The following is a 25,764-nucleotide window of genomic DNA, read 5'->3' as shown; positions in this document are numbered from 1 at the left end:
TCTGTTTTCATTTTCATTTTACTGTTTTGTTTGCAAAAATGACGTCCGAATTTTTGATAAACATTGCATCATGAAACATAAGAGCTTTACAGGTACATGCTTAATAAACATTTAAAATTGCTGTAAATGTTAAGTGCTTTAGATCGTCTATTCAGAACAGGGACCCTCAGAGCATTTCCTTAAGGTTCTCAGCCGATGATCGCGAATGTTTTCCCCCAACAGTCGAAGTTGGTATCTTATCCCTGCAGAGCTGATCAGAGCATTGGATTCTTCGATCCCCAGCAGGCTCTCACTGCTGTACCTCCCCCAAGCGGTTGTTTCAGAATATACACTCCCCAGTAGAGTTGGCAGTGCCAGACTATATATCCCCAATGGAGTTGACAGTGCCAGACTGTATCTTCCCAGCAGAAGCGGCTGCTCCTCAGGGTTCGATGCCAGATCGATGATCTCGACGCCAGATCCATGGTCTTTTTCCTTGAAGCAGAATCTCGGTACCGTATCGGTGTTTGCTTCCCCTGCTAAGCCGTCTCTCTCGCAGATTATGGTTGGCAGAACCACTATTGCTTTCCCCAATAGCAGGTTTTCAGTGCCGTTCTCTCCCCAGTCAGAGTCTCGGTATTTTGTAATTACTAGAACACCGTGTGGCGGGTCATTTCCCCACAGAGTTCTTTGCGCTATGCATCTCCAACAGCCTTGCCAGGGTCCAGAAGATGGTGATCATTTCCCCAGCAGATTCCCTTGCCTCGGCTTGGCATTCTACCCAGCATTTTGCATCCCTGCATGTAAAATCATATTGCATTGCATCCTCCCAAATCGCGTAGCATTTCCATTTTCATGGAGCATTACGCCATTGAAAAATTCAAACATACGCATGTAAGCATAAAACAATCTCGGTATCCCAAGTGATAAGCCAGAAGTTGTTTCCAGTACTCAGACTGAAGATTGTTCATGACTTACCTTTATTATCCCCAGCAAGTGTCATTGGCCCATGCGCCGCCTCTATTATCTTTCCCTATTTCTGCCGATGCTGACAGGCATGAAGTTTTTCCGGTATTCAGACCGAAGTGGCATTCAGGCCAATTTTCCGATGTTCAGATCGAAGAAGTTTTCGACATTCAGGTCGATGCAACTTGTGGCATTCAGGCCAGTTTCGGGTATTCAGACCGAAGTGGCATTCAGGCCAGTTTCCGGTATTCAGACCGAAGTGGCGTTCAGGCCAATTTTCCGATGTTCAGATCGAAGAAGTTTCCGACATTCAGGTCGATGCAACTTGTGGCATTTAGGCCAGTTTCCGGTATTCAGACCGAAGTGGCATTCAGACCAGTTTCCGGTATTCAGACCGAAGTGGCGTTCAGGCCAGTTTTCCGATGTTCAGATCGAAGAAGTTTCTGACATTCAGGTCGACGCAACTTGTGGCATTCAGGCCAGCCTCTCGGTGTTCAGACCGATATTAATAATCTCATATCTTCCGATGTTCAGATCGAAGTCATTTCCAGTATTCAGACTGATGAGCGGCATCAGGCCATGGTTATTTCTGTGTTATCATTTATTTTGGTATCCAGGTTAACATTCTTTTTCGGTATTCAGACTGACTCTCACCGTACCAGACGGATTCTTCTTTCAAGACCACCTCTTTGCCGATTCTGACAGGCATTGTTACTTCACTTCACTTCAGTGCAAATTTTCGGGCTTTTATTGTATTCAATCCCTTGATACCTCAAAAGTGCGAAAGCCGCTGCTATCTTCTTTTCGGGTCTCCAGTTGATTGAATAGGGGCAGCTGTAATACCTCAAAATTTGCCCCCCTCATTCATGCATTCATTTTTAGGTCATTTAACATTTCATATTGCATTTCATCATATTAATCGGAATTAGATCCAAGAAGCTTGAATATCATCCATGACACTTTGTGGGTCCTATCTGGGTGATCAGTCAACACAAGGGAATGGCTTGAGATACTTCCAACATGTTCAAATGGGGTCTATTCATCAGTCAAAACGTTAATCTTGAAGAAGCAAAAGTTTGTTCATGAGCTGTCATGCTCGCTAGGCGAGCAGAATGGGTCGCCTAGCGAGTCCCAAGAAAAGCCACCAGAATCACCTACGCTCAGAGGAATTTCTTGAACTGTCATGCTCGCTAGGCGAAGCCCACACGTTTTTAAAATAAAAATAAAAATAAATAAATAAATAAATAAATAAAATATAACAGAAAAATCTTGGACTTGGATCCCTCTCATTTGAGCCCACAAAGCCACGAAAATCAAGTTATAAATCCTGAAATTTCAATAAAGGAAAAAAAAAGGAGAATTGGTGAAAGCTGAAAACACTCTGAAGTTTCCTTGGAACAAAACCATAGAGAGATTCTAACTAATTCAGAGCAACCTCCAGAGACTGAAGGGAACTCATCTGTAAAGAACCAATTCCCTCTCATATAAACCCTAAGATTGTTCTGCAAAGCCAACGGTGCAATTCAATTTCAATCGATCCTCCCCAATCAGGTATGCCCTATTTCCACTACTTTATACTTTCAACCTGAAACTTCTGAATGTATGAGGTATTATGGGTGAATTTGGAAGAGTGGGTATTGTTAGGTTTTGCATGTGGGCACATGTTTTAGTATGTATGTCATGTCTTGATGTATGGATCCTTTCCCCCTGACTTTGAATTTTGATACCCTTTTGATGCATGTGTTTGACAAGAGGTTTAGGCCTCCTACACTTGGTTGCTTTTTGTGAGCTCTTTTTTGTGAATTTTAATGGCATGATTCATGTGGTTACATTTTGATTTGGGGCAACTCTTGACTGCACCCCATCTTGTCACTCTAACCTGTTTGTTGAGTTTTTTGTGAGGGCTCACATGACTCCTGAAAGGATAGCTTGCTTGGCATTCCACTTTATTTGTGGGAAACCATCTGGAAATTTATTCCGATTACCTGTATTGACTTACTTTCTTTGATGGTGCCAGATCGAGAGATCTCTGGGTTTCTTATTTCTATAGCTGTTATTACTTCGGATCTTTATCCGTGTGGTAGACCTCTTGATCCCTTTATCTTTCCCGCATTTTACCGCTTTCTTAGCTGGAAGACCTCGATAGGAGGCAATGTTTTCTTTTGTTTGTTTACTTTTGTGCCCAAAGACCTCCAAAAGGAGGCACCAGTGCTAAAGACCTCCCTGAAGAGGCAATTGACGGATAAAAGGGATTAGTAATCAATCCCTCGTTATTCAGTATGTCGTTCTTTATGCTCGCACTACGTGTCGATGCTTCAGAACAAAAGCCCAAGATCTTTTGTCCGGTTAGTCAGTGGAGAGGGTTCCACCGTTCTGAATCCCCACTTTTTGTCATGAGCTCACCCTGTCCAGGGTTAAGAGCTATGAGGTCTTATCCTCATTACCCTTTTGATCTGCTTACCCTGACGTTCAATGTCAGTGGTTAAGAGCCCATTTGATTACCTATTCCATGGCTTGTTTGTCGAGGTTGATATGACCCCTCTTGACTAAAGCCCTACCCATATATGTTTGAACCCCCTTGTTGGCATTTTACTTTATGCATGTTTGTTTTGTATGGTGTGATCGTCTCCCCATAGGATTGCTAAGCTTCGTATAGTCTCTCGTTTGCATGTCAATTAAGGTAGCACTGTTCCTTCGTCTAGGACTTCCTTTTTTGCATGAGCATTCCTAAAACACAAACAAACTCATTGATTTTTCTTCTCCTAATAACACGTTAACTCCTTCTACTACAGGCGAGTAAGTCTCCAAAGGTCGAGCATCCGGTAGATTGCGTAGTAACGTCGTTCATCTAAAAAACACAACCCTAAACCCGTAGTTAGCCGAACTACGGTTTGCTCTGATTCTCATTCCAGATGAGATACGTAGGCATAAGACGCGATGTCTTAGCGAGCACACTCCTCTTTAACCCATACGTAGCCGAGCTACGAAGACTCTGATTCTTATATTCAGATGAGATACGTATGCAGTGGATGCGACATCCGTGCGAGTCATTTTCTTTTGACCCTTCTTTTAGTAGATAGTACATTAGATAAACCCACACCCTTTAGACAAGAACAACAAGAGTGGATCCCGTAGAGTACTACGGATGCGTAGGGGTGCTAATACCTTCCCTTTGCATAATCGACTCCCGAACCCAAGATTTGGTTGCGAGACCTTGTCTTTTCCTTTCCTTTTCTTCCAGGTTTATTTCGAGCGTTCCCTTTCCCTCCTTTGGGATAAATAACGCACGGTGGCGACTCTTCTGTCATTTCTTTCTCGCCGGTTGTTTTTTCGCATCTCCTTTTTCAGGTTGCGACAACTGGCGACTCTGCTGGGGACCCTGGTTTCCCTGAGTGAGTCCCTCCTAGCTTTTGTAGGTTGTTTGTTTATTGGGTGTTCATTCTTTTGTACAATTATTTATTTCTCAGCATTTACCCGCTTCATTGCATTGTGTACATATCATTGCTGTATCTGTTGGCTCTGTTATTGGTTTATTTGTTTGTTGGGATGGGGTGTTCTATGAGAGATAAACCCATTACCCAGGCTTGAGTGTACACATAGGTTTTAGAGTGGATAGTCATGAGGCTTGCGTGGCGTGTTGCTACGTTAAGTCGTTCATGAAGACCCACATCCAGACGAGGTTTCTTTTGGATATATTCTGTCCTATGGGTGTTCCATAACGGCAGATGTTCCTCTAGAAATCGTCGACTCTAGTGACCATTTCCTGAGAACTCAATCAAGGCCTCTCCTCCGAGACGTGATTATGTTAGCCCTGGTGGGCGCATTCTCGCTGATCAATCCGAGGACCCCGAGACTGGGAACTTGCAATTAGGATGTCCTGTTGAGGGGAGTCAGTGGAGGTCTTTTATCCCGTAATAATGCCAAACCTTCAGTGTAAACGTATTATTCTCGACTAAAGGGCTGAAGCTGACAAACTTCTGTTCTTAGAACCTACCAGTGAGGGGCGGGCTAAATTCAAGAAACCTTAACCTTCAACCAACCCGGTTTTCTGGAGCAGAGCTTTGATCTTGTATTATATTCTTCAGTGGGTTTTCTCTTCAGACAGTGCAACCTGACAGATGTTCAAGCGGATACAGCAATCCTGATTCCCATGTCACTGCACTGCATCACATCATTTTGCATATCACTGCATTGCATCACATCATTTTGCATTCATATCATTTAACACATGTTTATCTATTCCCAGGGGTTCATATCTTCTTCTTGATTCTAGTCGGGGTTTTCTTCTTACACTGTTTATCAAATGTGAGACTGGAACCAAGGGGGTAGAATACCTTTTGGAATTGATAAACATGTCATTGTATTTGCATATCCATCCGCATGTCTTGCATAACAGGTACCGCCACAGTGTTCTCAGTTGTTTGGTGTTCCACTAGCAGGATAGCTGACTCAGGCATTCACCGGTACGGTACCCGCAGAAACCACCAGAGAGCAATGGAAAGCCTACAAGCAGAGCTCGCCGAGATGAAGATCCGCATGAACCAATTCATGGATGTGGTTCAAGGGGTGGCTCAGGGACAGCAAGAGCTCAGGCAGATGATGCAGAGGAATCCCGCCACTACTCAACCAGAGACGTTGACTGATCCTCCAGTTGGAGAGGTTAACGGACCCAGTGGATCGGGGCCTACCCCGATCCTACATGTCACCTCCGGTCAACAACCCGTCCATGATGACCAGGAGGATCAGTTCCCCTTGCTTCAGGAAGACTTTGGAATGAGTCATGGTATGGACCCTATGTTTCGGAGACTGGAAGAGAAGTTGAAGGCAGTGGAAGGACAGAATCCTCTGGGAGTAGACGTTGCTGACTTGGGATTGGTCCCAGGCGTGAGGGTGACACCGAAATTCAAGGTCTCGATATTTGACAAATGCAATGGCAACTCTTGCCCGAAAACTCATGTACAAGCTTACTTCCGCAAGATGGTTGCATATTCTGACGATGAAAAGTTGCTTATGTACTTTTTCCAGGATAGCCTAGCCGGGGCATCCCTGGAATGGTATATGAGGCTGGACAGAGCCCACATCCGCTGCTGGAGGGATTTGGCCGAGGCTTTCGTGAAGCAGTATCAGTATAATGCAGACATGGCTCCAGACAGAACTCAACTTCAGAATCTGTCTCTTAAAGGCAATGAGTGCTTCAGGGAATACGCTCAACGCTGGAGGGAGACAGCTTCCCGTGTTCAACCTCCTATGTTGGAAAAGGAAATGGCTAACATGTTCATGAACACTCTTCCCGGACCTTATTTGGAGCGCCTGGTGGGTTGCAATGCCTCCAACTTTGTTGATGTAGTCTCTACCGGAGAGAGGGTGGAGAATTACCTAAAGAAATACGAGACCCAGAGTGGAGGTGGATCTTCATCAGGGGTGAAGAAGCCGTTCATTCAGGGACAGAAGAGGAGAGAAGGGGATGCAAATGCCATATCTTCTTATCAGAACAGGGATAACCGGAGGAATAACTTTCAGAACTATCATCAGCAACCGTATGTTGCGGCTGTGACCATTCCAGCTGTAGCACCGCTACAACAACAACAACCCCAGCGTCAACTATCTCAGTACCAACCGGGTAATAGACCCGCTTATCAACAGAGGCCAAGGACGATGGACCGGCGTTTCAACACTCTTCCAATGTCGTACGCTCAGCTACTTTCTAGTCTTCAACAACTACAACTTGTGCAGTTATGCACTCTGGCTCCTCCCGTTGGTAGACTTCCGATGGGTTACGACGCCAACGCTAGGTGTAGCTTCCACTTTGGGGCACCTGGCCACAATATTGAGAATTGCAAAGCTTTTAAGCACGTAGTTCAGGACCTCATAGATTCAAAGGCCATCGACCTTGCACCGGCTCCGAATGTCGTCAACAATCCCATGCCCCAGCATGGTGGCGCAAATGTTAATATGATGGAAGGGGAAGCCAGATCCGCCAAAGATACGTTGAAGCTGAAGTCTCCGTTGTCGGATATCAAGGGATACTTGTTGAAGGCCGATGTTTTCCATAGTTGTGGGAAGGGTTGTGTGGATTGTGCTACTCAAAGTGGAGGTTGTTTGAAGCTGCAGCAGGGTATCCATGCCTTGCTCGACGAAGGTACCCTCCAGGTTGAAGACCTATCTGCCCAAAGGTCTATTGAAGGGGTTGTTGAAGGGGTTATTGAGAATTCAGGCATTGCCCCCGGTTAGGGACATTTGTTGATGTTACCAATGAAAGAAGACAAGTTCGGGATTGGGTATCAGCCAGCTCTGACTTCTACAACTTCAACACTTCAGACTCGTCAGGGGCCGATTACTTTCTTCAGTGCTGGTATCATTCAGTATGGCCAGGTCTCTGCGGTCAACGATGAAGATGGGGATAGCGATTGCGACATCGATAACTGGGTGCGTCCGAGGATCCCAGATGAAGTCATCAACAATTGGTCTTCTGAGGAGATTGTCCAAGTCACTTTTCTGAAGGAGTAATTTTCTTTGTTTATTCATGCATATCCAAGTCTTACGTTCCGCCCAGGGCGTAATGACTCATTGTAGGGCTCATCTATGCGAATACCGACATTTTTTATCATAAATAAAGGACGTCTTTTTGCATTCAAATATTTTGTTCACTGTCATTCAATTTTTGCAGTTTTCAAAAATCAAAAAAATATATTTCGCAATGTTTTGTTTAGTTTTCATTCCTTGTTCACACTCATAAGCACATACCACCACTCATGCAGATGCACATCACCGGGTCCTATTGATAACAGTTCTGCTATGGCTCGCTTCGACTTTGAAAATCCAATCTTTCAAGCTGAAGAAGAGGGTGATGAAGACTGTGAACTCCCTGAAGAACTTGCCAGGTTATTAAAAAAGGAGGAAAGGGTCATTCAACCGCATCAAGAGTCTGTTGAAGTGATTAATCTCGGCACCGAGGACGCCAAGAGAGAAATCAAGATAGGGGCTGCTTTGGAAGATGATGTGAAGAAGGGGCTGATTGAATTGCTGCAAGAATATGTTGACATCTTCGCTTGGTCTTATCAGGACATGACAAGGCTTGACACAAATATTGTGGTACACCGTTTGCCTCTCAAAGAAGGTTGTCCTTCGGTCAAGCAGAAGCTCAGAAGAACAAGACCAGAGATGGCTGTCAAGATAAAGGAAGAAGTGCAAAAACAGTTGGATGCAGGGTTTCTAGCAATCACAAATTATCCGCCATGGGTTGCAAATATCGTTCCAATACCTAAGAAGGATGGAAAGGTGCGGATGCTTGTTGACTACCGGGATCTGAACAGAGCTAGTCCTAAAGACGATTTCCCATTACCTCACATCGATGTTTTGGTGGATAACACAGCTCAGTTCTCGGTATTCTCCTTCATGGATGGCTTGTCTGGCTATAATCAAATTAAGATGGCACCAGAAGACATGGAGAAGACAACATTCATAACCCCATAGGGCACCTTCTGCTACAAGGTGATGCCGTTTGGTCTGAAAAATGCCGGAGCAACATATCAACGAGCGATGGTGACTCTTTTCCATGATATGATTCATCATGAAATCGAGGTTTATGTTGATGATATGATTGCCAAATCTCAGACGGAAGAAGAACATTTGGTGAACTTGCAGAAATTGTTTGAGCGTTTGAGAAAATTCAAGCTGAGGCTTAATCCGAACAAGTGTACTTTTGGGGTGAGATCTGGAAAACTGCTGGGTTTTATTGTTAGTGAAAAAGGGATTGAGGTGGATCCGGCCGAAGTGAAAGCGATACAGGAAATGTCTGAGCCAAGAACAGAGAAACAAGTCTGTGGTTTCTTAGGGAGGTTGAACTACATTGCAAGGTTTATCTCTCACCTAACAGCCACGTGCGAGCCAATATTCAAATTGCTGAGAAAAGATCAGGCTATCAGGTGGAATGATGATTGCCAAAGGGCTTTTGAGAAGATAAAAGAGTATTTGCAGAATCCTCCTATCCTTATGCTTCCTGTCCCAGGGAGACCGCTGATTATGTATTTGACAGTACTAGACAATTCCATGGGTTGTGTTCTCGGTCAACACGACGAGACAGGTAGGAAAGAGCATGCCATCTACTACCTGAGTAAAAAATTCACAGACTGCGAGTCGAGATACTCAATGCTTGAAAAGACATGTTGTGCACTTGCATGGGATGCTAAGCGATTGAGACAATACATGCTGACTCAGACAACCTTATTGATCTCCAAGATGGATCCAGTCAAGTACATATTCGAGAAGCCAACTCTCACCGGAAAGATTGCTCGTTGGCAAATGGTACTGACAGAGTATGATATCCAGTATACATCCCAGAAAGCCATCAAGGGGAGTATTCTGTCAGACTATCTTGCTCAGCAGCCGATTGATGATTATGAGCCAATGAAGTTTGATTTTCCAGATGAAAGACTGTGAAGAGCCAGTTGTTGAGGAGGGATCTGATCCAAACAAAAAGTGGACTTTGTTGTTTGATGGGGCTGTCAATGCCAGAGGAAGTGGAATTGGCGCTGTCATTACTACTCCGAAAGGTGCCTACATGCCTTTCACCGCTCGTCTGACTTTTGAGTGTACAAATAATGAAGCTGAGTATGAAGCCTGTATCTTGGGTATTGAGCAAGCCATTGATTTGAGAATCAAGACTCTGGACATCTTTGGAGATTCAACTCTAGTGATCAATCAAGTGAATGGTGATTGGAACACTGTCCAGCCCAATCTGGTCCCTTACAGAGATTACACGAGAAGACTATTGACTTTCTTCACAACAGTAAAGCTGTATCACATACCTCGTGATGAGAACCAGATGGAAGATGCTCTTGCCACTCTATCCTCCATGATCAACGTGATTCGGTGGAACCACGCTCCCAAGATTGATGTGATGCGCCTCGATAGGGCCGCGTATGTGTTTGCTGCTGAACTGGTAGTTGACGACAAGCCCTGGTATCACGACATCAAGTGCTTTCTGAAGAATCAAGAGTACCCTGCAGGGGCATCCAACAATGATAGAAAGACTTTGAGAAGATTGGCATGCAGTTTCTTCTTGAACAAAGACGATGTGCTGTATAAGAGGAACTTCGACATGGTTTTGCTCAGATGCATGGATAGACACGAAGCAGACATGTTAATGCAGGAAGTTCATGAAGGCTCCTTCGGTACTCATGCCGGCGGACATGCAATGGCTAAGAAATTGTTGAGAGCGGGATATTACTGGATGACCATGGAATCTGATTGTTTCAAATATGCTCGGAAGTGTCATAAATGCCAGATTTATGCTGATAAGGTACATGTGCCGCCAAATCCTTTGAATGTGATGTCTTTGCCGTGGCCTTTTGTGATGTGGGGCATCGATATGATTGGAAAGATTGAGCCGACCGCCTCTAATGGGCATCGCTTCATCCTTGTTGCCATCGACTATTTCACCAAGTGGGTCGAAGCAGCATCGTTCGCGAATGTCACCAGACATGTGGTTGCCCGTTTCATCAAGAAAGAAATCATTTGTCGCTATGGGATTCCCGAAAGAATCATTACTGATAATGGTTCTAATCTCAACAACAAAATGATGAAGGAGTTGTGCCAGAACTTCAACATTCAACATCACAATTCTTCCCCTTACCGCCCTAAGATGAACGGTGCTGTTGAGGCGGCAAATAAGAACATAAAGAAGATTATGCAGAAGATGCTTGTTACGTACAGAGATTGGCATGAGATGCTACCCTTCGCCTTGCATGGGTACTGTACTTCAGTACGTACATCGACTGGGGCAACCCCTTACTCCCTGGTGTATGGTATGGAAGCAGTCCTACCTGTTGAAGTGGAGATTCCTTCTCTAAGAGTCCCATTGGATGTCCAGTTAGACGAAGCTGAATGGATTCAGACAAGGTTCAATGAGTTGAGTCTTATCGAAGAGAAGCGAATGGCAGCCATTTGTCATGGGCAATTGTATCAGAGTCGGATGAAGAGAGCCTTTGATCAGAGAGTGCGTCCTCGATGCTTCCAGGTCGGAGATTTGGTGTTGAAAAGGATCCTTCCTCCTCAGACAGATCACAGGGGCAAGTGGACTCCTAACTATGATGGACCGTATATTGTCACCAAGGTTTTTTATGGTGGGGCCTTAATGCTTGCAACTATGGATGGTGAAAACTTCACTTCCCCTGTGAACTCAGACGTAGTTAAAAAATACTTCGCATAAAATAGACCCGCTGGACAGTAAAAAGAATAGTCCAGGCAAAAATGGGCATCCCGACAAACCAAGAAAATGAAAAGGTTCGGGAAAAAATTAGGGATTAAATATGAAAAGATCATACACCCGGTAAGTTGAAAACCTGAAAAGGCAACTTAGGCAAAAATGGGTATCCCGGTGGATTGAAAACTCGAAAAGGGCGATCCATGAAAAATGTTAGGGATTAAACGAATGACTGTGTTCTGAGTAGTTCTGAATCTCATCTCGTGTCAATGACTGGAAACTTTTGAAGGATAGGAAACAGTCCAATCACTCTTTTCAGAAAGCTGATCACCTGGAGGATCTTGAAGACGAGCAAGTCATAGCAGAATTGGAACCCAATAGAAATCCATTTCACATTGCCATTAGATTAATTTCTGTTTTTATCTTTTGTGCGATTACCTCTTTCCAGGGATTGCTTTCGGATGTAAATGCCTATTCAGAGGCCACTCAATCAATAAAATCGTGTTATCCAGTACATCTCTGTTTTCATTTTCATTTTACTGTTTTGTTTGCAAAAATGACGTCCGAATTTTTGATAAACATTGCATCATGAAACATAAGAGCTTTACAGGTACATGCTTAATAAACATTTAAAATTGCTGTAAATGTTAAGTGCTTTAGATCGTCTATTCAGAACAGGGACCCTCGGAGCATTTCCTTAAGGTTCCCAGCCGATGATCGCGAATGTTTTCCCCCAACAGTCGAAGTTGGTATCTTATCCCTGCAGAGCTGATCAGAGCATTGGATTCTTCGATCCCCAGCATGCTCTCACTGATGTACCTCCCCCGAGCGGTTGTTTCAGAACATACACTCCCCAGTAGAGTTGGCAGTGCCAGACTATATATCCCCAGCGGAGTTGACAGTGCCAGACTGTATCTTCCCAGCAGAAGCGGCTGCTCCTCAGGGTTCGATGCCAGATCGATGATCTCGACGCCAGATCCATGGTCTTTTTCCTTGAAGCAGAATCTCGGTACCGTATCGGTGTTTGCTTCCCCTGCAAAGCCGTCTCTCTCGCAGATTATGGTTGGCAGAACCACTATCGCTTTCCCCAACAGCAGGTTTTCAGTGCCGTTCTCTCCCCAGTCAGAGTCTCGGTATTTTGTAATTGCTAGAACACCGTGTGGCGGGTCATTTCCCCACATAGTTCTTTGCGCTGTGCATCTCCAACAGCCTTGCCAGGGTCCAGAAGATGGTGATCATTTCCCCAGCAGATTCCCTTGCCTCGGCTTGGCATTCTACCCAGCATTTTGCATCCCTGCATGTAGAATCATATTGCATTGCATCCTCCCAAATCGCGTAGCATTTCCATTTTTATGGAGCATTACGCCATTGAAAAATTCAAACATACGCATGTAAGCATAAAACAATCTCGGTATCCCAAGTGATAAGCCAGAAGTTGTTTCCAGTACTCAGACTGAAGATTGTTCATGACTTACCTTTATTATCCCCAGCAAGTGTCATTGGCCCATGCGCCGCCTCTATTATCTTTCCCTATTTCTGCCGATGCTGACAGGCATGAAGTTTTTCCGGTATTCAGACCGAAGTGGCATTCAGGCCAATTTTCCGATGTTCAGATCGAAGAAGTTTTCGACATTCAGGTCGATGCAACTTGTGGCATTCAGGCCAGTTTCGGGTATTCAGACCGAAGTGGCATTCAGGCCAGTTTCCGGTATTCAGACCGAAGTGGCGTTCAGGCCAATTTTCCGATGTTCAGATCGAAGAAGTTTCCGACATTCAGGTCGATGCAACTTGTGGCATTCAGGCCAGTTTACGGTATTCAGACCGAAGTGGCATTCAGACCAGTTTCTGGTATTCAGACCGAAGTGGCGTTCAGGCCAGTTTTCCGATGTTCAGATCGAAGAAGTTTCTGACATTCAGGTCGACGCAACTTGTGGCATTCAGGCCAGCCTCTCGGTGTTCAGACCGATATTAATAATCTCATATCTTCCGATGTTCAGATCGAAGTCATTTCCAGTATTCAGACTGATGAGCGGCATTCAGGCCATGGTTATTTCTGTGTTATCATTTATTTTGGTATCCAGGTTAACATTCTTTTTCGGTATTCAGACTGACTCTCACCGTACCAGACGGATTCTTCTTTCAAGACCACCTCTTTGCCGATTCTGACAGGCATTGTTACTTCACTTCACTTCAGTGCAAATTTTCGGGCTTTTATTGTATTCAATCCCTTGATACCTCAAAAGTGCGAAAGCCACTGCTATCTTCTTTTCGGGTCTCCAATTGATTGAATAGGGGCAGCTGTAATACCTCAAAATTTGCCCCCCTCATTCATGCATTCATTTTTAGGTCATTTAACATTTCATATTGCATTTCATCATATTAATCGGAATTAGATCCAAGAAGCTTGAATATCATCCATGACACTTTGTGGGTCCTATCTGGGTGATCAGTCAACACAAGGGAATGACTTGAGATACTTCCAACATGTTCAAATGGGGTCTATTCATCAGTCAAAACGTTAATCTTGAAGGAGCAAAAGTTTGTTCATGAGCTGTCATGCTCGCTAGGCGAGCAGAATGGGTCGCCTAGCGAGTCCCAAGAAAAGCCACCAGAATCACCTACGCTCAGAGGAATTTCTTGAACTGTCATGCTCGCTAGGCGAAGCCCACACGTTTTAAAATAAAAATAAAAAATAAATAAATAAATAAATAAATAAAATATAACAGAAAAATCTTGGACTTGGATCTCTCTCATTTGAGCCCACAAAGCCACGAAAATCAAGTTATAAATCCTGAAATTTCAATAAAGGAAAAAAAAAGGAAAATTGGTGAAAGCTGAAAACACTCTGAAGTTTCCTTGGAACAAAACCCTAGAGAGATTCTAACTAATTCAGAGCAACCTCCAGAGACTGAAGGGAACTCATCTGCAAAGAACCAATTCCCTCTCATATAAACCCTAAGATTGTTCTGCAAAGCCAACGGTGCAATTCAATTTCAATCGATCCTCCCCAATCAGGTATGCCCTATTTCCACTACTTTATACTTTCAACCTGAAACTTCTGAATGTATGAGGTATTATGGGTGAATTTGGAAGAGTGGGTATCGTTAGGTTTTGCATGTGGGCACATGTTTTAGTATGTATGTCATGTCTTGATGTGTGGATCCTTGCCCCTGACTTTGAATTTTGATACCCTTTTGATGCATGTGTTTGACAAGAGGTTTAGGCCTCATACACTTGGTTGCTTTTTGTGAGCTCTTTTTTTGTGATTTTTAATGGCATGATTCATGTGGTTACATTTTGATTTGGGGCAAATCTTGATTGCACCCCATCTTGTCACTCTAACCTGTTTGTTGAGTTTTTTGTGAGGGCTCACATGACTCCTGAAAGGATAGCTTGCTTGGCATTCCACTTTATTTGTGGGATACCATCTGGAGATTTATTCCGATTACCTGTATTGACTTGCTTTCTTTGATGGTGCCAGCTCGAGAGATCTCTGGGTTTCTTATTTCTTTAGCTGTTATTACTTCGGATCTTTATCCGTGTGGTAGACCTCTTGATCCCTTTATCTTTCCTGCATTTTACCGCTTTCTTAGCTGGAAGACCTCGATAGGAGGCAATGTTTTCTTTTGTTTGTTTACTTTTGTGCCCAAAGACCTCCAAAAGGAGGCACCAGTGCTAAAGACCTCCCTGAAGAGGCAATTGACGGATAAAAGGGATTAGTAATCAATCCCCCGTTATTCAGTATGTCGTTCTTTATGCTCGTACTACGTGTCGATGCTTCAGAACAAAAGCCCAAGATCTTTTGTCCGGTCAGTCAGTGGAGAGGGTTCCACCTTTCTGAATCCCCACTTTTTTTCATGAGCTCACCCTGTCCAAGGTTAAGAGCTATGAGGTCTTATCCTCATTACCCTTTTTTATCTGCTCACCCTGACGTTCAATGTCAGTGGTTAAGAGCCCATTTGATTACCTATTCCATGGTTTGTTTGTCGAGGTTGATATGACCCCTCTTGACTAAAGCCCTACCCATATATGTTTTAACCCCCTTGTTGGAATTTTACTTTATGCATGTTTTTTTTGTATGGTGTGATCGTCTCCCCATAGGATTGCTAAGCTTCGTATAGTCTCTCGTTTGCATGTCAATTAAGGTAGCACTGTTCCTTCGTCTAGGACTTCCTTTTTTGCATGAGCATTCCTAAAACACAAACAAACTCATTGATTTTTCTTCTCCTAAGAACACGTTAACTCCTTCTACTACAGGCGAGTAAGTCTCCAAAGGTCGAGCAACCGGTAGATTGCGTAGTAACGTCGTTCATCTAAAAAATACAACCCTTAACCCGTAGTTAGCCTAACTACGGTTTGCTCTGATTCTCATTCCAGATGACATACGTAGGCATAAGACGCGATGTCTTCGCGAGCACACTCCTCTTTAACCCATACGTAGCCGAGCTATGAAGACTCTGATTCTCATATTCAAATGAGATGCGTATGCAGTGGATGCGACATCCGTGCGAGTCATTTTCTTTTGACCCTTGTTTTAGTAGATAGTACATTAGATAAACCCCAACCCTTTAGATAAGAACAACAAGAGTGGATCCCGTAGAGTACTACGGATGCGTAGGGGTGCTAATACCTTCCCTTCGTATAATCGACTCCCGAACCCAAGATTTGGTTGCGAGACCTTGTCTTTTCCTTTCCTTTTTTTCCAGGTTTACTTCGAGCGTTCCCTTTCCCTCCTTTGGGATAAATAACGCACGGTGGCGACTCTTCTGTCATTTCTTTCTCGCCGGTTGTTTTTTCGCATCTCCTTTTTCAGGTTGCGACACTAGGTAATCCAAATTCAAGGTCTTGATGGCCGGCCCAATATGCCTTGTGCTTGAGTTCAAAAGGTAAGTGGCATGACTTCCCGTAGACCAACTGGTACGGTGTAGTTCCAATAGGGGTTTTGTAAGCTATTCTGTAAGCCCACAATGCTTCTGTTAGCTTTTCAGACCAATCTTTTCTAGAAATTGATATAGTTTTCTCCAAGATCTGCTTAATCTCTCTGTTGGATACTTCCACTTGACCATTAGTCTGGGGGTCATATGGTGTTGCTACTCTGTGTTTCACTCCATATTTCCTTAGGAGTTTATTAAATATCCTGGATATAAAATGTGATCCACCATCACTTATGACAAGTCGTGGCACTCCAAATCCGGGAAAGATATTATTCTTGAACATCTTGATGACTACTCTTGTGTCGTTGGTGGGTGCGGCTATAGCTTCTATCCACTTGGACACATAGTCAACTGCCACCAAAATGTACTTGTTTCCCAATGAAGATGGAAAAGGTCCCATGAAATCAATACCCAAAACGTCAAATAATTCTACTTCTTGGATGTTCTTCAAAGGCATTTCATCACGTCTTGAGATGTTTCCAGTGTGCTGGCACCGGTCGCATCGAACAATATAAGCATGGACATCATGTCATAACATCGGCCAATAAAGACCAGCTTGAAGGATCTTAGCGTATGTCTTGTATGTGCTTGAATGTCCACCATAGGGCGAAGAATGATAATGCTTTATGATGTTTCTGACTTCTTCTTCCAAGACGCAACATCGAAATATGTTATCAATTCCTCTTTTGAAAAGGAGTGGTTCGTCCCAATAGAAGTGTCTTACATCTTTAAAGAACTTCTTCTTCTGTTGATAGTTGAGGTCAGGTGGTATGATATCAGCGGCTAGATAGTTCACAAAATCAACGTATCATGGTACTCTGTTAATTTCTGAAATCGTCCCAAGGTTGTCTCTATCAGGTTCAAGGGGAGCGGTATCTGTCTTAGCTATCAGTCTGTCATAGGTGAAGTCATCATTTATAGGTAAATGATATGGCTTTAAATGCTCTAATATGGAAAGATGGTCAGCAACTATGTTTTCTATTCCTTTTTCGTCTCTAATGTCTAAGTCGAATTCTTGTAGCAAAAGGATCCACCTGAATAATCTAGGTTTTGAATCCTTTTTGATCAGAAGGTAACAGATAACTGCATGGTCTGTATAGACTATAATCTTAGATCCTACAAGATAAGACCTAAATTTATCGATTGCGAAGACTACAGTTAGGAGTTCCTTCTCTGTTGTTGTATAATTTAATTGAGTGGCATCTAGGGTTCTACTAGCGTAACATATTACGTGTAGTTTCTTATCTTTTCTTTGCCCTAAAACAACTCCTATAGCGAAATCGCTAGCATCACACATTATTTCGAAGGGTTTAGTCCAATCCGGGGTTTGTAGAATGGGTGTTGAAATTAATGCTTGTTTTAAACGGTTAAAGGCTTCGATGCATTTTTCATCGAAAATGAATTCGATGTCTTTCATCAGAAGGCCGGTCAGGGGTTTTGTTATTTTAGAGAAGTCTTTTATGAAGCGTCGGTAGAAACTGGCGTGTCCAAGGAAACTACGGACTTCTCTAACTGTCTTAGGAGGGTTAAGGTTTTCTATAACTTCTATTTTTGCTTTATCGACCTCAATGCCTCTTTCAGATATTATATGTCCTAACACCATGCCTTCTTTAACCATAAAGTGGCACTTCTCCCAGTTTAACACAAGGTTAACTTCTACGCATCTCTCTAGGATTTTCTCAAGGTTAATAAGGCAGTCTTCAAAGTCTAATCCATACACCGAGAAGTCGTCCATAAATACTTCCATGATTCCGTTGAGATAATCTGCGAAGATTGACATCATACAACATTGGAAAGTAGCTGGCGCATTACATAGTCCAAACGACATTCGTCTGTAAGCAAACGTTCCGTAAGGACAGGTAAAGGTTGTTTTCTCTTGATCCTCGGGGTGTATGGGTATTTGGAAAAATCCAGAATATCCATCCAGATAACAAAAGTAAGAGTGTCTGGCAAGACGCTCCAGCATTTGATCTATGAATGGAAGGGGGAAATGGTCTTTCGTAGTTGTCTTATTGAGCTTCCTATAATCTCTGCACATATGCCATCCTCCTTCTATGTGTTTAGCAACATGCTCTCCCTTTTCGTTCTGCACGAATGTGATGCCTCCCTTCTTGGGTACCACATGTACAGGACTTACCCACTTACTATCAGAAATCTGATAGATTATACCAGCTTCCAGTAGTTTAAGGACTTCCTTCTTCACTACCTCGCTCATCACAGGGTTGATCCTTCTCTGATGTTCTCTGGAAGGTTTTGAATCCTCCTCTAGTGAGATCCTATGCATACACACGGATGGGCTTATACCTTTTAGATCAGAGATGTTGTACCCTAGGGCAGAGGGGTATCTTCTTAAAACGTTCAAGAGTCGATCCGTCTCTTCTTTGTTTAAGGTGGCACTAACTATTACTGGGCGGTTCATCTCTTCATCCAAGAACTCATATCTTAGGTTCTTGGGTAGTTCCTTAAGTTCTTGGGCTGGTTTTTGAGAATTAGGCGAAGGGTCTGGAGTAAGATCCAAACATTCGTTAGTGCGAGGTTCTGTTTCCTCTAACTCGTCATCCTTTTCATTCAGGTTTGAAAATGGTTCGATCTTAGGTTCTCCCTGATCAAATTCTCTTATGCCCTCATTTATGATATCAATCACATAACATGCGTCTCCTAGAATTGGTGCCATTAGGAAATTCGAAAGAATGAACTCGATCTTTTCGTCCCCTACTTCGAAGGTTAATTTCCCTCTTTTGACATCTATTATAGCTCCTGCTGTTGATAAGAATGGTCTACCTAAAAGGATAGGGATATCTTCGTCTTCTTTGATATCCATGACCACAAAGTCTGTTGGGATATAAAGTTGACCGATCCTAACAGGGATGTCTTCTAAAATGTCTACAGGATACTTAACAGACCTATCGGCTAATTGAAGGGACATCTTAGTTGGTTGTAACTCTCCTAGGTTTAACCTTTTACATACAGCTAAGGGCATTAAACTTACACTAGCGCCTAAGTCTAGGAAAGCTTTGTCGATCACATGACTCCCTAAAATGCAAGGTATAGAAAAACTACCAGGGTCTTTCTCCTTCTTAGCAAGTTTATCCTCAGAAATAAAGTTGCATTCCAAGGGTTTTGGATCGTCGAGCCTACGCTTGTTAGTTAAGATATCTTTGAGAAATTTGGCGTAAGACGGAATTTGGGTGATAGCTTCGGTGAAAGGAAGCACTACATGAAGCTTTTCTATCACTTTTATAAATTTTTGGTATTGGTTATTGACTTTGGTTTGTTTAAGTCTTTACGGATATGGGATTGGTGGTTTGTACGGGGGTGGTGGTTTGTAAGTTTTATCCTTGGCTTCACCTTCTTGGTTGGTTTGTTTCTCAGGTTCCTCTGGTTCCTCTTCTTGGTTGGTAGGTATATTTTCTTTAGAAGTTTTGGACTCGCTCATTCCTGGGTTATGAGGCCCTTCGTAAGCGGTCCCACTTTGTAATGAGATAGCGTTAGCTTGCCCTCGAGGGTTTGGTTGAGGTTGTCCAGGGAATTGGCCTCCAGGTGTAGTTTGTGGGGCTTGGTTTTGTGCTACCTGTGAGATCTGGGTTTTAAGCATCTTGTTGTGAGTGATTATCTGATCAACCTTGGTTCCTAATTGCGTTATAAGTTCGTTTACGTGAATGTTTTGGTTTAGGAATTCTTTATTTTGCTGAGTCTGGCCCGATATAAAGCTTTCCATGATCCTCTCAAGGTTAGACTTCTGGGGCACAACTTGCATAGGTTGGTTTGGTTTTTGGGCTTGATAACCTTGCGGTCTCTAAGGTGCATGATTTTGTATAGGGTTCTAGTTTTTATAGGAGAAATTTGGATGATTCTTCCATCCAGGGTTGTAAGTGTTTGAAAATGGGTTACCTTGGGCGTAATTCACTTGGTCGATATTTAGTTCGTTCAAAAGGTTACACTCCGCCGATTCGTGTCCTTTAGATCCACAGAGTTTGCACTCTGTGTGGACTACTGCTACGGTGTTAATGTTTGTAAACATATGTTCAATCCTAAGGGCTAAAGCGTCCATTTTCGCCTGTATCATGTCTAGAGAGCTTACCTCATGTATTCCACCTTGGGTCTCCTTTTTCTCTATTGATGCTCGTTCAGTTCCCCATTGCTAATGGTTTTGGGCCATATCCTCAATTAGGTCACAAGCTTCTGGATAAGGTTTGTTCATCAGCGCGCCACCTGCGGCAGCGTCGATGCTTATCTTGGTGTTATAATGGAGTCCATTGTAGAAGGTATGAACGATCAGCCATTGTTCTAGGCCATGGTGTGGGCAGACTCTTAATAGCTCTTTATATCTCTCCCAAGCTTCAAAAAGCGACTCTCCTTGGTTTTGAGCAAATCTAGTTATTTGGTTTCCAAGAACAACAGTCTTACTAGGGGGGAAATATCTAGCAAGGAATACTCTCCTAAGGTCTTCCCAGGTAGTTATTGAATTAGCTGGAAGTGAATCTAGCCATGAACGTGCTCTATCCCTGAGGGAGAAAGGGAATAATCTTAAACGAATCGCATCGGGTGAAGCGCCGTTAGATTTAAAGGTGCCGGATAGTTGGATAAAAACTTTTAAATGTTGATTTGGGTTCTCAGTAGCGAGACCCGTGTATTGGTTTTGTTGCACTAATTGCAACAAAGAGGGTTTTAGTTCGAAATTGTTAGCAGGTATAAGGGGGTTTACTATACTCGAACTAGGTTCCTCATCAGAGGGTTGGGAAAATTACTTAAGAGGTCTCCTATCGCGATTCTCGACCATAACTTTCTTAATTCGGATGAGTAAGAGGCGTGTACGAGTATAACGTTCGGGTTCCGCTAAAGGATCTACTAAATTTCTGGTACTATGGGTTCTTCGCATTTACCGGCTAATAATGCCTTAGTCTATATGGTGTAACAACAGGGTACGAAATTTGACGAAGTTGGTCCCCCGCAACGGCGCCAAAAACTTGATCGTGTTCGATTCGCAAGTGCATGAATAACGTCAAAGTAATATAAAAGAATATCGATCCCACAGAGACCAATCGTCAATCTATCGATTACTATCGTTACAGTGTTTATCTAAGGCGGTATAAAAGAGATATTGAGTTTGCAAAACAACGGTAAATAACAAATGCAGGTAACGACAAGTTGAATGTAATTCACGTCAGTTAAGTGATGTTTCGATTGTCTAAATAGAACTACTTATGAGGCAATATTTTCTACTCTTGAAAAGAATCCATTTAACAGGAACTGTCGCTTTCACATATTCAGAACCGAGTTTACCCTTAAATTAAGGCGTTTTATTGTCACTTATAAAAGGTGCGCAGAACGCTAAAGTAGTAAACCTATTTTTAAGAAATGAGACTCGTAAACTTAGTTGAAAAGTGATTTTGATTTGGAAAGTTTACCCAAGGAGTTTCTTGATTTTAAATCTATCAACGCGTCCGAAAACAGTTTCAAAAATAGTTTTTCCTTAAAGTGATAAAAATTCCTAGTTACTAAGCCAAGGTGCTTTCGCACTCCTCGAATAGTTAAAACTAACCAAGTCTGTTTTAGAAAACTCAAGTTAAAAATCAAAACAGCCTTTTAAGTATTTCTATAGATTTCAATATGTGAAACATTACTTTAACCGCGATCCTTACATTCCAACCTTTAAAAGATTTAGCCAGACATGGTAATACAAACGAACACAACGATGTTAATCATGATGAAAAGTTTGTTTTAGAATGTGAGGCGTAGAGAGCGAGTAAAGTGCGTAAAGTAAATAAAGTAAAGCGAGTGCGGAAAATAAATAAAGTAAAGCGAGTGCGGAAAATTAATAAAGTAAAGCGAGTGCGGAAAATAAATAAAGTAAAGCGATGCGGGAAATGAATAAAATAAAAGCGATGCGGGAAATAAATAAAATAAAAGTGATGCGGAAAATAAATAAAATAAAGCGATAAATAAGAACCTGCTCCAAACGGAGGCTTTGATTCTGGTACAAAAATAAACCTCCGACACCTGAAGCTAAAGACGACAACAACTCGAAGTGACCCAACTCAATCTCACAAAGGTGCGATAACCCCTCGATGTGACGAATTATCGCTATTACAAATGATAAATATATGCTTAGTGTTGTAAAACTAAGTTGGATGATTAGAAAACGAAATGGAATGAGCTATTTATAGAGGTTTTCAGCAGCTTGTAAAGACCATGGTGCCCTCCAACTTTCCCTTAGTGGGAACGTGACTTCCAAAGGTGGCGCCCGCCATCCCTTCATGGCGCCCGCCATGTGTGTAAATGGGGTGGATAATGGGAACGTGGAGGTTACCTCCTAGTTGAGGGCTGATGACTCATGGCTTCCCCTATAGCGGCCTCCACGTGCAACGCCATGTGTGTAATTTCACCGAAAAACCTTAATTTTAGGTCTTTTTGCTTCGTTTCTTCCAAAAGAGTCTGAAAGTGCCAAATATCTGAAAACAAGAGAAAAGAGAGCATAAAATACAAACAAAATGATAATAAAGTCCTAATAAACATGTGAAATCCGAGTCAAAAACACGGTGTAATTCGGTGTGATCACTCACAAACCACCTGTTCTTTCATAATTTCAAAAGAGTTTTGAATCTTTCTTGAACACTTGCAAACAATTCCTTTCATCTTCTACCTTATTCTTTCTCCATTGTTTCATGGATCTGAATATCATCTTTGGAGATTTGTGATTCTTGAGGAGATTCTTTTTTGAATTTAACGTTTCTTTGAAGATTTGATTAAGATTTCAGAGGTTTACAAGGTGTATAGTGTTGTGGTTGGTTTTGAGATTTCCAATGAAAAATAGGTTTTTCTGTCTAGGTTCACCTTGGTAGTGTTATGTGGAAGCCTACAAACAAAGTGAGAGTTCTTCTCAATCTTAAGACAAACCAACACCCAAGATACCAGTGGGATCGAGTAAATATTGTCGCATAATGAAGACTGACGAGCAGGTTGTTCGGTTTGGTAGATTAAAGGCGGTTTCACGTGAAGATTTTGCAAAGAGTTTAATTCGTAGATTGTGTACAAGTCAAACATACAAAAAGAAGATTTTTATATTTTCACCAATAATTTGGATATTGTGATTGTACTAAACTTATGTAAATTTTGTCATAAATATTATTGGAAGACCAATTTTTTTTCAATGGGAAACCATTGGAGACTAGAGTAGGCGCAAAGCAAAGACGAACACGTCAAACTGGTATAAATCCTGGTGTACACTTCATTCTGTCTCTCTCTGTCTCTCTCTGTCTCTCTCTCTCTCTCTATCTCTCTCTCTCTCTCTCTCTCTCTCTCTCTCTCTCTCTCCTTTTTAATTTTATAGACATTGCATGATTATGTTGTTCTTTACCGTTTTCTATAATTGCATGCAATTAAGATTTATTCTGGTAGAGATTTATTGTAAAGATGTAGGTTTTGTTAGAATTGGGACTTTGATTTTGTCTTATTGTAGATTAAATTGAACACTGTGATCATAGAATCCATATAATATCGATGTTGTAAAACCACACTTCTTGTGTAATTTTGACAATTATTCAATACAACTCATTCATTTGTATATTTGGTTAAATTTGTGTGTTAATCTTGATTATGCTATGAACTGATTAAGTCATTACATATCGATTCCAATCTATAAGCATAATCTCTTTTACGCTAAAGTTTGCATCCGCCACGCAAAATTATTTTTGTTTTAAACTCTGATAAAATATTTTCAAACTATTTTCAACAAAAGTTTTAACTGGGAGGTGTATTTACCCCTCATCTAGACCGCTGAATACTCCATATTCTCGCCCAACAAGTGGCCTAAGAGCTGGTATTTTGATCGGGTCTAAGCGACTCAAAAGTTTGAGAATATGGGTGACAATTATTTGAAGGAAGTGTATAATATACCACCTTTTTTAAAGCGAAAAATATGCTTATTGGAAGGAGAATATGTACGTACACTTATTGTTTGTTGACAAGTATCTACGGGTAGAAATTAGCGACACGCCTTTCATTCCCATAAACAAAGTCGATAATTCTGTTAAACTCCCACAAGATTGAAATGATGATGGAATAAAAAAGGAATCATATGATTTGATGGCAATAAATATACTTATCTCCGTGTTAAGCACTAAAGTATATTACTATATCTCACATCATAATAGTGCACAAACAGTGTGGAACGCTCTTCAAGTCCTTTTCGAGGGAACATAAGATGTTAATGATTCTAAATTCCATATGTTGACAGAGGCGTATGAAATTCTCCATATTGAACCCGGTGAATCTGTGGAATCAATGCATACTCCTTTTCTCCATTTAATCAACAAGTTATACAAGTTGGGAAAGTCCTTTTCTAACAAAGATTGTTCAAACAAAAATTTTAAGATCTATGTGCAGGGAATGACAACCAAAGGTTACATCCATCGAAGAATCAAATGATCTTAACGATTTGAATATCACAAGATTATTTAGAAAGCTGACCGAACATGAGAGTGAACTGAAATGGCTTGCTACAAGTGAAATAAAGTCAAAAAAGAAAAGAAGGTCAAAGAAAAAATGGATCTTTCCTTGAAATCTTCATCGTCAAGGATAAAGAAAACAAAGGAAGAAAGTGATAGTTATTTCATACCCCAAAATTTTCCCCGCCTAATTCATTTGTATCCGTCTGTTTGACATTATTTTATCTGTATTCATTCACTGGTACTAGGTTCATTTGCATTTAGTTATTTTTCATTTTATTTGAAAGTATCTCGTTGTTCAAATTTAATCTCTCGTAACCATTTCATCTGATCATAAAAGATTTCATTGTCATGAATTGTCAAGTCTACTAATCGAGAACTAGATGACTTTGACCGTGTAACTTTTCCCGAAGTTCATACACTCTTACCATACATCTTTAAAGCCATTATATTATTAGTTTTGATAGTTCATGATCTTTCTGGTTGAAAAAAGTTCGATCATTACATTTTGTGATTTCATTCATGTGTCTTGCACTTTATGGCATTCCATTGAATAAATTGTGTAAGTAGACTTTAGTCTTGGTTTAGGTCCAGTTATTTATTATATTCCATGAAAAGAAAACGACAAGTTCAGGTTTTAATTATTTTTTTATGTATGTTTTACAAATTTGAATTGAAGTTGCAAACAAATTTTTAGAATAATAAGCCAGTAGTTTTGCTTTTTAAAGTTACATCTCATTTTTACATCATCTCATTTTTCTTTTTCATAATTATTAGTTTATTTTCTATTACATATATTTTACAGTAACCAGAAATAAAATAAAAACATGTTTCAAATTCCAAGCAAATTTTTTTACAACATTTTGTCACGAAGGGAAAGTTTGTTTGCAAATGGCCCTTAGGCACTTGAACTTGGCTTGTCAACTTCAAGCTTGTCCTACATGCAGAGTATTTTTCTTTGACTTGTCTAAGTAGAAAAGTACAACAGAGATATTAGCATAATTTTGGAAAGAAGTACACACACAAAAAACCAATGCAAGAAGGTGTAAAATAGATAATCATGATTTGGGAAGAGCCTCAGTATGGCAGGATTCTTACACCAAAGTGCCAAAGAAATTTGTGTCCTCTTAGAAAGTGAAACACTTCTATTATCGTTTGCAATAATTCCTCGTTAGAAAACAAGAGTTTCTGATGCAAACAGAAAAAAAAATAAAGAAAAGGTATTGATTATGCA

At 41.5% G+C, this 25,764-nt stretch overlaps 1 non-coding gene across 1 annotated transcript; it reads left to right on the top strand.

The window, feature by feature from the left end:
- Window positions 1-20,372: 20,372 nt before the first annotated feature.
- Window positions 20,373-20,479, top strand: LOC127133252 (small nucleolar RNA R71). Its single transcript, XR_007807240.1, has one exon. It is a non-coding gene; the product is annotated as a small nucleolar RNA R71 (small nucleolar RNA).
- Window positions 20,480-25,764: the final 5,285 nt, after the last annotated feature.

Source organism: Lathyrus oleraceus, chromosome 3 (assembly GCF_024323335.1).
Source record: "Lathyrus oleraceus cultivar Zhongwan6 chromosome 3, CAAS_Psat_ZW6_1.0, whole genome shotgun sequence".
Lineage (NCBI taxonomy): Eukaryota > Viridiplantae > Streptophyta > Magnoliopsida > Fabales > Fabaceae > Lathyrus > Lathyrus oleraceus.
This window is presented reverse-complemented; position numbering and strand designations above follow the sequence as displayed.